General features: G+C 32.4%; 1 protein-coding gene across 1 annotated transcript in view; it reads left to right on the top strand.

Moving 5' to 3' along the window:
- The first annotated feature begins 8,282 nt into the window (after nt 1-8,282).
- Nucleotides 8,283-12,076, top strand: part of LOC131841795 (acetylcholinesterase-like) — a 62,182-nt gene continuing 58,388 nt past the window's right edge. The window contains exon 1 of the mRNA XM_059190122.1: nt 8,283-8,465. The gene's annotated coding sequence lies outside the window, so the exon portion shown is untranslated. The remainder of the gene's footprint in view (nt 8,466-12,076) is intronic.

The following is a 12,076-nucleotide window of genomic DNA, read 5'->3' as shown; positions in this document are numbered from 1 at the left end:
GAAATGGCTGGACCGAATTGTGACGGTACTTTTTTTGGCAGGTGGCTGATGTAATAAGGAGTAACTTAGGCTACTTTTATTTTAGAAAAATAAAGTTAAATTCCACGCGGGCGAATTCGCGGGGGTGAGCTAGTCATAAATAAAATTGGAGTGTTTCTTTGTAATATTGAAATAACCGTTTTATACTTTATGCATATGAATATAAATACGGTACTTACATACACCAGAATAACATTACTTACAATTTTTGTTTGTATATCTGTCTGTATGTTTATTTCGGCTAATCTCTGAAATGGCTGGACCGGTTTTGACGGGACTTTTAATGGCAGGTAGCATAAGGAGTAGGTAACTTAGATTACTTTTATTTTAGAAAAATAAAGTTAAATTCCACGCCGACAAAGTCGCGAAAAAGCTAGTATATAAATTATATTATAAGCCTGGACAATTCACACAGCGCCATCTAGCCCCAATCTAGGGGTGACCAGGATTGTTAGTAATGTTATGCTCCTGGAAACCATTGCGATAATTTGCCATGGTGACCTGATCTAAAGTTATGGTTCTGGGTATCTTGATCTCCTGTCATCGCATAAGCGCATAGATAAAAAAAGTACCAAACTAAAGTGAGCTTGTGTACTGATAGAATTAAGTACTTTACTACATTTATTTTATTTCAATTTTGTAAATTTAATTTTCAAGTTTTGATTTAATTAAAGTGTAAGTTCGTAGGTATATTAAATACAATTAAAATATTTATTTGTATTTATTATTTATAGTATGTGATACCTATAATATAACGTAGTTCTTAACAATACTTATCAACGGCCTCGGTGGTCTTGCAGTTTAGCACATCGCTTCACTTCAGTTGGTCACGGGTTCGATTCCTGCAACGGTATAAAAATTTGTATTATCCCGTCCCCTGTAAAAAAATACTCTATAAATTTTGGTCGTTATATATGATACCTGATGGTAAGTGGTAACTTACAGTCATATATATATCCACTTACATCAGTTTGTAAGAAACGCTGGGCTGGACATCTTAGTCGTATTCATAATAAAAATTGTAATAAGTCAGGACGGCGACGGGAAAATTGTTTAACTTTATAGCTCTTTCATCTGGGGATGGAGGATTCTTTGGAACACCAAAATAAGGTAGTATCATGTGGTATTCATTCCATAGTAGGTACCTCTTATCTATTGCCCTTCGGAAGGGAACTCTGTAATTTCACTACCATATTTGACCCTTCAGATGAAACATAGAGTCAGCTCTTTGGGATCTGAATTAGATGAGAGAAAAAGACACACACCCACGCGGATTATTTAGTAGGGTACTTACAAAGTCTAGTACAGCTTGTGTACATTTTTAAATGGTAGATTTTAGACCTACAGGTAGGTACAAAGAGCTTGTCTATTGGTTCCAAAGATTATCTATTCGTACCTACACTAATATATACATACATAATAATAGTCCTTATTTAGATAGGTACCAAGTACCAACAATGAAATCATGACGAGGTAGAACTGGCTATTTATTTATTTGTGTGTTTGAGTTTCAGCTAGCGTTTTTGCGTGACATTGAAATATTAAATTTTATATTATACACAAAATATATTTTAAATACTTATAGTTCAACAAATAGGTTAAAAAGCAGAATAACAATAACCGCTTAAGGGAGTAATTTTGTAAATATTTATAATATATGACGCCACCTACAATTTTCATTATGAAACCGATAGATAGCGAAGGGCGTATACATGATTTATTCATTGTAGTCGCTCGACCATCATCAATAGATGGCAATTTTACAAAAAAAGGTAAGTACTCGCGTGTGTACCAAGGAAGTCACGAGCTAATAAATATATTTTTTTATTTTATCTGTCAAATTGTAAGAAAAATAGAAAGAAAAGACTTAAATCAACTTGAAAGGAAATATTACGTATTGATATTGTTGCAAAAGTGTTAATTAATTATTATTATTATTTTTATCCAAAAATTCTCATCTCCCCTCTGAAGGAGAGGAGATGGCAACATACACCCAATTATTATTATAATTATTATTATTATTATTATTATTATATCTGATAACGCATACCAACGAGATTGTATGAAAATTGGAGAAAAATCTTTTTCTAACAACTTAGGATACAACAGCTACAATATCTAAGTGACAATAATTAGATAGTATTCCTACCTACCCAGATAGCATTTTCACTCCTTTTCAACCGGAATACGCAATGCCAATGGCAGCTGATTGTCTACAAAATCTATTTTGAAAATATTAATAGTTAACTGTTTCTCGCTACTGTCTATCTAAAGCGCAATCTGTGCATCTAAAGCGGCCACTTTATATGCCGCACATTATAAAGTGTGAAGTATAAATATCCTACTTACATACATTCAGCTGTTACGGCTTGATATAATATTCTTCTATAATACTTATAATAATATTAACGTTACAAAACATTGAACGGTGTTATGAATGTTACGATTTTATTACTAACTGGGTAGGTACCTGTTTCTTGTCAGCTCGTCTCTAGAACGTGATACTCGGTGATCCACAGTTATGAATACTAAGTGACGATCTGGAATACCACTGGAATATCATTGGTATCTCCGTGCCCTGAGGAACAATATCGACCACTAATAATATAAATGTATTATTCACCGTTACACGTGTACGTGTAATTATAACAATATTATCTACAGGTCCTGCTTGTATAGATATCATAAGAGTCAATCATTGATATTTAGTGACATGTCTGTAGGAACCTATATAATTACTAGAATTATATTATAATTAGATAAAACGTGGCGTAAAAAATGAGTTGATATATACCTACCAATTTTATTCAAATCAATGTACCTAGTAGATGAACAGCAATATGTGTTCTGTTTAGTTAAAGGTAATTAAAAATACCAATTTATCATGAATAGTTCTCTATCGTTTAAATAAATAATTACGGATTTATTGCTATCCAAACATATAGATACATACATACTAGAGATCAAGTTGATAAAAAAATATGCTAACAACTTTAAAGTTGCGCCTACCTACATTCTTGATACAGTCAGGTTTTTTTATTACAGGTTTACAGTTTACAGGTTTTTTTATCAGTCTGCGGTGACCTAACATATTTATATTTTGCTAGCACATTTAACTCAATCTATGGTGATAAAAGATGAGTCTACAACAGTATTTGGTTACTTGCTTATGTCCATCACAAGAGAGTAAAGCTCTTCTACCTATTCCCGGTTTTGGAAATAAAAACTATACTCGTATCTAATGATGGGATAACAAAAACAAGGTACAAACCTTGTTTTTGTTATTCTTCCAACCCAACTCGAACTCATGATATTTTAATTTTCGGTATTCGATGATGTTAGGAACATTTATTTTTCCATGTACTTAGATAAAATGTCAGTCTACATGAGCTACTTATTCCATTTTAGAATAAAATATTTAGTCTGAGCTGCTAGTTTTGTTGCCTGTTGGATTAAGAATAATTAATAGGGAGGCAAGCGAATGAAATCACCAATTGAACCGCAAATCCAGCAGGCATTATTTTAATCTCGTCCTTTACGAAAACGTAATTAAAATTTATCCTTTTAAAAGCTAACGGTTCAATATTAAAATATTTATACCTGCACTAAGAAATATGTAATTTCTTTTTCTTTCATTTAATCTCCTGACCCTCGTTGTGCTTGTACGGTAATACTGAAACTGCAGCCTTATTGTACTTTATACTAATTTTAATTTAAAACAGATTGTATTTGTAGTTTAGCTATCAGATATTTAATAGTTACAGTTATAAACCGAACGTTATACCGAACATTGTCAAAAACACAAAGCTGTCTATCGTGATCTACTTCACAGAATTTACATATTCAAGCTTTCCATGACTGTTATTTCATAGATATAAAAAAACGTTTTATTTTTTTAATTTTACAATGTTTAAAATTACTTATCTACCTGCAAAACTGTTGTCGGGGTTGGGTTTGATTTAATACATGGTATACAATTTAGATGCAATAAAAGACAATGTAAAAACAACTAATATAAATAGTATCAGACAGTTTTATGGAGTGACAATGTATGCTACCATTTTATAAAAAACATACAATCTTACGTATCTTACGTACCTACATGCATGTCAGCGGCTCGTTGTGCACGTAGATTGTGTTCCAGGTGACCCTATTTGCGTAGCGTAAACTAAAGATTCATAATTTTGTTTTTTATTTTCGGAGAATAAGAGAAGAGAGTGTAATACGTCAATGCAAGAGACAGGAAATGTAAAATTAACCTATGGTAAGCTGACTAGTCAAACTGATAAAAGTAGACTATTAAATTACTTGTACCTATATAAAATACCCAACAACATAGTTTGCTTTTATTTACATAACCTAATTGTACAACTAAAAACCTAAAATTAAAAAGCTTAAAAAAATATATATAATATGATGACTAAAGTATACTATTAAAAGAGGTCCCTTTAGGCAACGTTCCGAAGATACTGGCAGCGTTCCCTCTTTGAATAGCTAGAATAATTCTTTGTCCAAGGTAGCTGCCAGCTCTTCGGTCTTCTGTGATGTCGACTAACCTTTTCGTTATTTCTTTGAAAAGTCTGAAAAATACCTGAATGTGAAACGTTATGAATTATAATATTTTTTTAATTATTGTTATCCATTATTTCTTATTAATATGTTTTACGGCTCTAGATAAAAGTCCTTTTCAGTCTAACTTAAAGTTTTACAATATGAATTACAAAAAGAAAGTCAATGTCCAATGTCAAATAATAATAAATATCAAATGTTGCTTCTCTGTTTTAACGAACTTATTAATAAAAAGAACTCAAAAAAGTCGAAACAAAAAAATGAACTTAAAAACAAACAAATAATAATTTGTTAGTAGGTGTTGTTTAATGTCAAGTTTGTACTTATGTGGTCAGATTTAGATATTTACTAAGCATGAATTCTTGTAATATTAATGGAGCAACAGTAGAATAAAATACTGTGGTTTTTTCCTATTAATTCTTCCTAAATTAATTAAATCGATGTCAACGGCAATCTGGACGGCATACTGACGCATATCCACGCTAGGCGCCAGGGTGTCAACGTTTAATGAAATATATCTAATATTTATTTTTATTTGTAAAACGAATTCTATTTTGTATCTTCAAAACTTTTAATAATGATAGTGCTAATTTACATCCTGAGCACAGTAGGTTACAGGTACTTACATAAATTTGAAATAAATAGCTTTGATAGATCTATTTATATAAGATTTTATAACCACTCTATCTAATATATGTGAAATAAAGCTAGTTCATTAGAGGTAGATAACTTAGAATTAAAAAACATAATGAATCAGTCCTTGACATATTTGTTTTCAATTTCAAATTGGTAGCATTAAACTGAACTATATTTAGTAAGAAGAATTAGACAATTAACAGACGTGGCAACGGCTAAACTCATGTATTTTAGCTATTTTCATAGCATGTCATACGGTACTTTATTATGGGGCAAAGAAGCTGATATAAATACAGTATTTATTTTGCAAAAGAGGCCCTCTTTTTCGCTCCATTTACGGTATGGGTTCCAGGGAGTCTTTGCGTGAATGTTTTAAAGAATCAAATATCCTCACCGTTGCTTCTCAATACATCTACGAAAATATTATGTATGCCAGGAAAAACATTAACAGTTTAAAAAAAATAGGTTTACACTAATAAAAGCTTACGTAATGTCAACAAACTAGTTTTACCTAAGTGCCGTTTGACGAAAGTCAGTAATTCGTTTTATGGAAATTGCGTAAGGTTTTACAACAAACTCCCAGAGTTTGTAGTCAATTGGCCAGAAAAAAATTCAAATGTGTCATAAAATATTTTCTTTGTAAAAAGCTTATTATAAAATTAAAGAATTTATAAATGATAATAATGTTTTTGTAGAAAATATCTAACTTAAAATTCATAGCGCTGACAATGTTATCTGATTGAACAGAGATTAAGTGCGTTGCGGTGCGGTTTCTATGTTGATTGTCGCATGCCTAATCCTTGTTGTTAATTAAATATAAGTAAATCAATATTTATTTAAAAGAGCAACACACAAGTTTCTTGCTTATTCTTCTTGTGATGAATCTGCATTCCGAATAAGCGGTAGAATAAAAAACTTGACTATTCAAAAGTGCTTATATTCAGTTTATTTGAATAAAGATTATTTCTATTTCTATTTCTGTTCACACCTATTTCAGCCGCCATGCAGCCGGAGGAAGGTTTATTTTGTTTGAAGGGTAAGATCAGCGGTGTAATTACTGGATGAGCGGTGTAATAACAGTTTCTCTGGTATGGAATCCTAAAACAGTTCCAATCCACATTTCCACACTATGTTATTTGTTACTTAGATAATATTTTATACGTAGCTAAGATTAAATATTAAAGTGACCTTTCAACTAGTTCTTGTTATCCCAATTTCCTAAATGATGATAATGCAATATTGTGATGTCTAAAGGAACAAGGTAAGGCACAGGACATCCGTTGTAGTTAATGTAGACCCACCGAGTTCGAACTTGATTAATAATTGGCTGACAGATCATGATCAGGGTCCATAATGGAGTTTAAAGGTCACGAAATCTTTATTCACAAAAGTTATACCTCCTCTTAATTAGTTCTAAGCTATTAAGTTTCAAGCGATGCAGAATTAAAAAATATTGTTTAATACATATTATTTATTACAAAGTATTTTTTAGTTCAGATATATTTTTTGAAATTTTTTTGTTTGTATTTATATATAGTATAATAAGGTTCATATTTTGGTATTAAGCATAACCTACTAAACTAAACTAGCTTTTAATAACAATTTTTTTATCATAACTTATTATATATTTTTTTTTATGTTACATTCATGTTACTAATGAAACGAAGTCAAGCTTTATACTTTACCGTTAATGATCATCTAATCTTTGTATAAGCATATCTGATATCACATAGTTGCCGTAAAATTAAATATTCGAAACACTTTATTTAAAACAAATTTCAGAATCAAGGCATCGGCCACAGGCCACAATAACAACCCTTGCACAAAGCGGCCATTATTTATTCATTAGGTTCTATGTAATCAAGAAAGTTCCCACTGAATGCCCCAATTTCGTCGAAAATTCACGAACGAACCCCACAGCAACCGCGAATCTGCAATTATTTAATCGTCTTCGAGGTGTTGCTTCACGGAAACTGGATTCATAACAATATCAAAAAACTTTAATGTCACACTAAATTACTTCGATATTTACTGCTGTTTCTATACAGAAATTAATCATAAGTTAGGCAACTAAGCGGTTAATAGATATAGAATACAACGATAGTGTCGCCGGTGGAGTAGTACGTGGTAAAAGGTCATCGTATGGGGTGCCCCGGGCGCGATACCGGTCGGGAAGAGTGATCATCCACAGCTAGGGATACCAGTCTGGAAATTTTACATTTGCAACGGGTGATTTTGAAATTAAAATAAATCTCGTATTCTTGTAAACTGTCGTAATCGCAATTTACATAATTCAATGCAATATGTTTAATATTACTATTTTTTAGAACAATATTATTAAGTATGGATTTACATGTGATTGTACTGAATATATGTTTTTGTTTATTTGAATTATTAATTATTAATGGTTAATCATTACATTGTATAAAATAAAGTCGCTATTGCTGTCTGTTATTTTATATCATTATATGGTGGCAAACAAGCATACGGCCCATCTGATGGTAAATGGTTGACGCCTGAAATGCAAAGTGTCACATGCGCGTTGCCGACCCTTAAGAAACCGTAAAAGTCTGTCCCTCTGTATGCTTAAATCTTTAAAACTACGTAACGGATTTCTAAGTGTGTTTTTTTTTAAATATATAGAGTGATTCTAGAGGAAGGTAATAAAATATATGTACACCCGTGCGAAGCTGGGGCGAGTAGCTAGTATTTTATAAAGTTTTTGACATGAATTTAATAGATATCAGTTATATATCAGTAATATCAGAATAATTTACGAATAAAAAATATCAACAACGGCTCTTTAGCCGTTGTTGATATTTTTTATTTTACAAGAATTGGTCATAATTAAACAATTGTAGTAAAATCATCTACCTGTAATGAATTGGCATTGTTTTAGTAGACGAGTTGAAGGATATGTTTAATCTACTCCAACAGTAGAGAGAAGATTCTTACTGGGGTGGTTTTATTTCAAAGCTAGCAACCCTGTGAGCCACCGACCGGCGACCGACATTCCTGCTCAGTCTACTCTGGGGGCTTGACTAGGTAGCATCGTTTCGTCGTATCCTATCATTCAATTAATATAATGCCCACTGTGTAATACGCGAGTGAGTGTGTGTGAACCATACCAACTTAAGTGTCGGTTACACCCCTCCCCGCGAACTATATAGTCCAGTCAAGGTCATCATTCGCCTATTTGACACCTGTTGTGTTTATACACTGTATGTATTTAATTGTATCTCTATATGTATAATACTAAATGCATAGTAGTTCTATATGTCTTCTAGTTCTATGTACGTAAATAATTGTATTAGGTGTTATTATATTTTCTCTTAGGTTTATTAGGTATTATGTTTATATGCAATTTTAGAATGATATTGGCGCCTAATCGTATAGGACATTCTCTTAAATATATGTAGACGTAAGTGAAAAATGTACAAATGGGTATGTCATGTTTTTTTATTTAGTTTACTTATTTATGTAGTAATATCCAAAAGTTGTGAGCCATTGTGCTTATAATAATTTCTCTGAAACGTACATATGTATACACCTACCTACCTACTACCATTATATGTATGCGCTTAAATGTTGCTATTTTAAAACGTTTTGTATTTTAAGTGTTGTACTTACGGAACTCATGAATCTACCCCAGGTAGTTGCAAGACCAACAATAAAATGCATCTGAGTATCTTAAATATATAGCAATCTTAACGTTTCTATGGTTCCCACATAAGAAAACAAAATTATGCTGTTATTATTATAATTATAGCAAGAATTATTAAAATTAGAATTTCAAATTCAAAATTCTAGAGCTACTCTGCAGGATGAGTGAACTGATTTTATTCGCCCGATTTTGGGACCCCGTGATACTATACTATAGTTCGTGATTTATTAAATAAAAAAAAAAAAACGTAAAATCGAATTCACCCGACAGTGCGAGTATGTACTTCAGACTATTCCATCTGCCATGACCACGCTGGTCAACATATATATTATCACAAAGATATTCTTGTGTTGTAAGATACACATAATCAATAAACAAAATAACGCTAGGGCATATGACATAAATTTTTAATATTACAATCAATAATTCTAGGCAATTATATTAAAACTTTCTTGTTAAGTAAAGCTACTACAATCTAAACAATTACTTAAACATAATTTTTCTATAATTTTTATTATTTCCACCGTGTATCTCTGTAGCATCTACTAGACTGACATTAATGTTTTATATATTACTTATACTTATGTCCATGTGCTATATCTATTTATCCAATATCTTTTTTATGTTCTTTATGTTAGTACTTATACGTAGAAATAATTTATTATGTTGCCCTACCTTCATCAACCTTTTGAAGGTTTATATTGGCATTATTATTATAACTATAACGTTCTTTAATAATGCTATTATATTATTTGTCAGGGGTCGTATGATAACAGTCTCTGTCTTCTGGCCTGTATTACTTGATCCGCCATGTGGAACAATTGATTCGATTATGGGGGTCAGTGTAGACACGCCATTGAGTTTTCCAACGCTAATGGTTACGTGACTTCTTTTTCCGTTACCTAAAGCTCAGTTTAGTATATGTACAGGCGTAGAATACGCGTGTAATCTAACCATAGAGACTGTAATGGAATTTCTTATACGTGTCTCTAAAAGTCTCTCCTTTTAGATATTCAGTTTTGTTAATTACCTGTATTAGTATCTCTCTTTTTATATTGTTATACTTAATCATATATATATATATGTGATTAACAAATTACAAATAATATGAAAATAGGTCAGTGACAAGTATTATTCTTTTAAGCAAAAAAAGTAATCTCTGACACCAAATTAAGTAGGTACGAATATATTTTAATTTGTTTCTATCACCGAAGAGACAGTTCGACATAAAAATGAACACACAAGTTCTAAGTGTTCACCAGATTCGAACTCAAAACCTAGATCGAAATATACTTCGGCATAACAAACCACTAACTCACTTAGAGATTTATATATACTCTAATTATGTTATATATTGTATAATTACTAAGTTACAAGTCTTCGCAGAATTTTTTATTGAAAATGGTTAAATAATAAAATATAACTACATAGGCTTCTCGCATTCTTGGGCTACAAAATCAATAAAGTTAGGCGTGTTGCCTAACGGAAAATTATTAAAAGTAAGGACTCGACGTTTCCAACGCCTTTTGATCTTCTAGATTCGGTTTGTAAAACAGTGCCCGAGGGCCAAATCAGATAGGAACAAAGTGGAGTCTAAGTTGTTATAAATCATAGGTATACGTTATTACAAATACGTCTTACCTATATTCTCAAGAGTATTAGGTATACCTAAGTTATACATACATATGTATAACAAGAACTTATACAATTTCATTATATATTTGTACACAATTAAATAATTGTATATCATATAAATTAATTTATTATCCCTTTTTCACCATATTTAAAGATAATCTTCTAAACATTTCTATATAAACTTGTATAGAAATTCTATTCAGTATATTTACTTAACGAATTGTATTAAATTCGTGCGGTTTATAAGTATAATGTTCGATAAACAAACATTTGTATATTTTTTATTAAAGTTTACAATATTGAAGTGAGACATAAAATTATATAATACAAATTAATATTTTTCAATTGCTATTTCCTGCTTGGCTACGGAACGGAAGCGACGCGACGGGCTCATTCGAATAATTCAATTAAATCATATTGAGCAAGTTCAGTCGGCTCACAGCTGTACAGCAGAATAGGGATGCTCATAATAATTTCAACGTCTTTCGAGATCCCGGGAAACTACAGAAATTTATCGTTTACATTATTGTTTGTTACTCTATCATGGTGGTCTAGTGGTTTAGTACGAGTACATAGCTACTTCGGTTGGTGGCAGGTTCAATTCTCCCACTATACAATGAATGTTCTCTATGAGTAGTTTATGTATTTTAAAAAATATATTTGCTTCAATCAGTAGGTTAGTGCATGGAGTACGCATTATTAGTTATGGAGCTCCATTGCTAGTAATATACAATGTCAGGCAAATCTCCATGTTGTATCGATACCATCATAGTTAATTTCTGTTTTTCTGATTTCGCCATGCATGGCTGATCAAGCTAATTTCATTTTCATTCTATTATCCTCCACTGGAGCCCCTCCAGTTAGCGTATATAATACGATATATGTTTTTTATTTAACGATATAATAAATTTCTCCATAGTACAAGGACTGTTTTGTTTGGGACTAGGCGTTGTATGAATTGTCCTGGGTTTATTATAGTAGCGTAGGCGTTACAATGTTGTACTTGCTTGGTTTTCCTTTTGTTCCATGTCTGAGTTACACTTCTTTAGTATTTAACAAGCGATGTATGAATGATGTATGGGCAGCGTTCGGGAAGCTCCGATATATCTTTTCGTCCAAATTTCCGCAGTGTCTCAAGACGAAGGTTTACGACCAATGTGTGTTGCCAGTGATGACTTACGGAACAGAGACGTGGTCGCTAACTATGGGCCCCATCAACAAGCTCAGAGTCACTCAGAGGGCAATGGAGAGGGCTATGCTCGGAGTTACTCTGAGTGATCGAATCAAAAATGAGGAGATCCGCAGAAGAACCAGAGTGACCGACATAGCCCGAAGAATTGCGACTTTGAAGTGGCAATGGGCAGGGCACATAGCTCGTAGGACAGATGGCCGTTGGGGCAGTAAAGTCCTCGAGTGGTGACCACGGACCGGACGACACAGCGTGGGAAGGCCTCCAGCAAGGTGGACCGACGATCTGGTCAAGATCGCTGGAAGGCATTGGATGCGAGCAGCGCAGGACCGATCGTCGTGGAG

This window comes from Achroia grisella, unplaced genomic scaffold (assembly GCF_030625045.1).
Source record: "Achroia grisella isolate CSIRO2021 unplaced genomic scaffold, CSIRO_AGI_Agris_v1 utg1920, whole genome shotgun sequence".
NCBI classification, from domain to species: domain Eukaryota; kingdom Metazoa; phylum Arthropoda; class Insecta; order Lepidoptera; family Pyralidae; genus Achroia; species Achroia grisella.
This window is presented reverse-complemented; position numbering and strand designations above follow the sequence as displayed.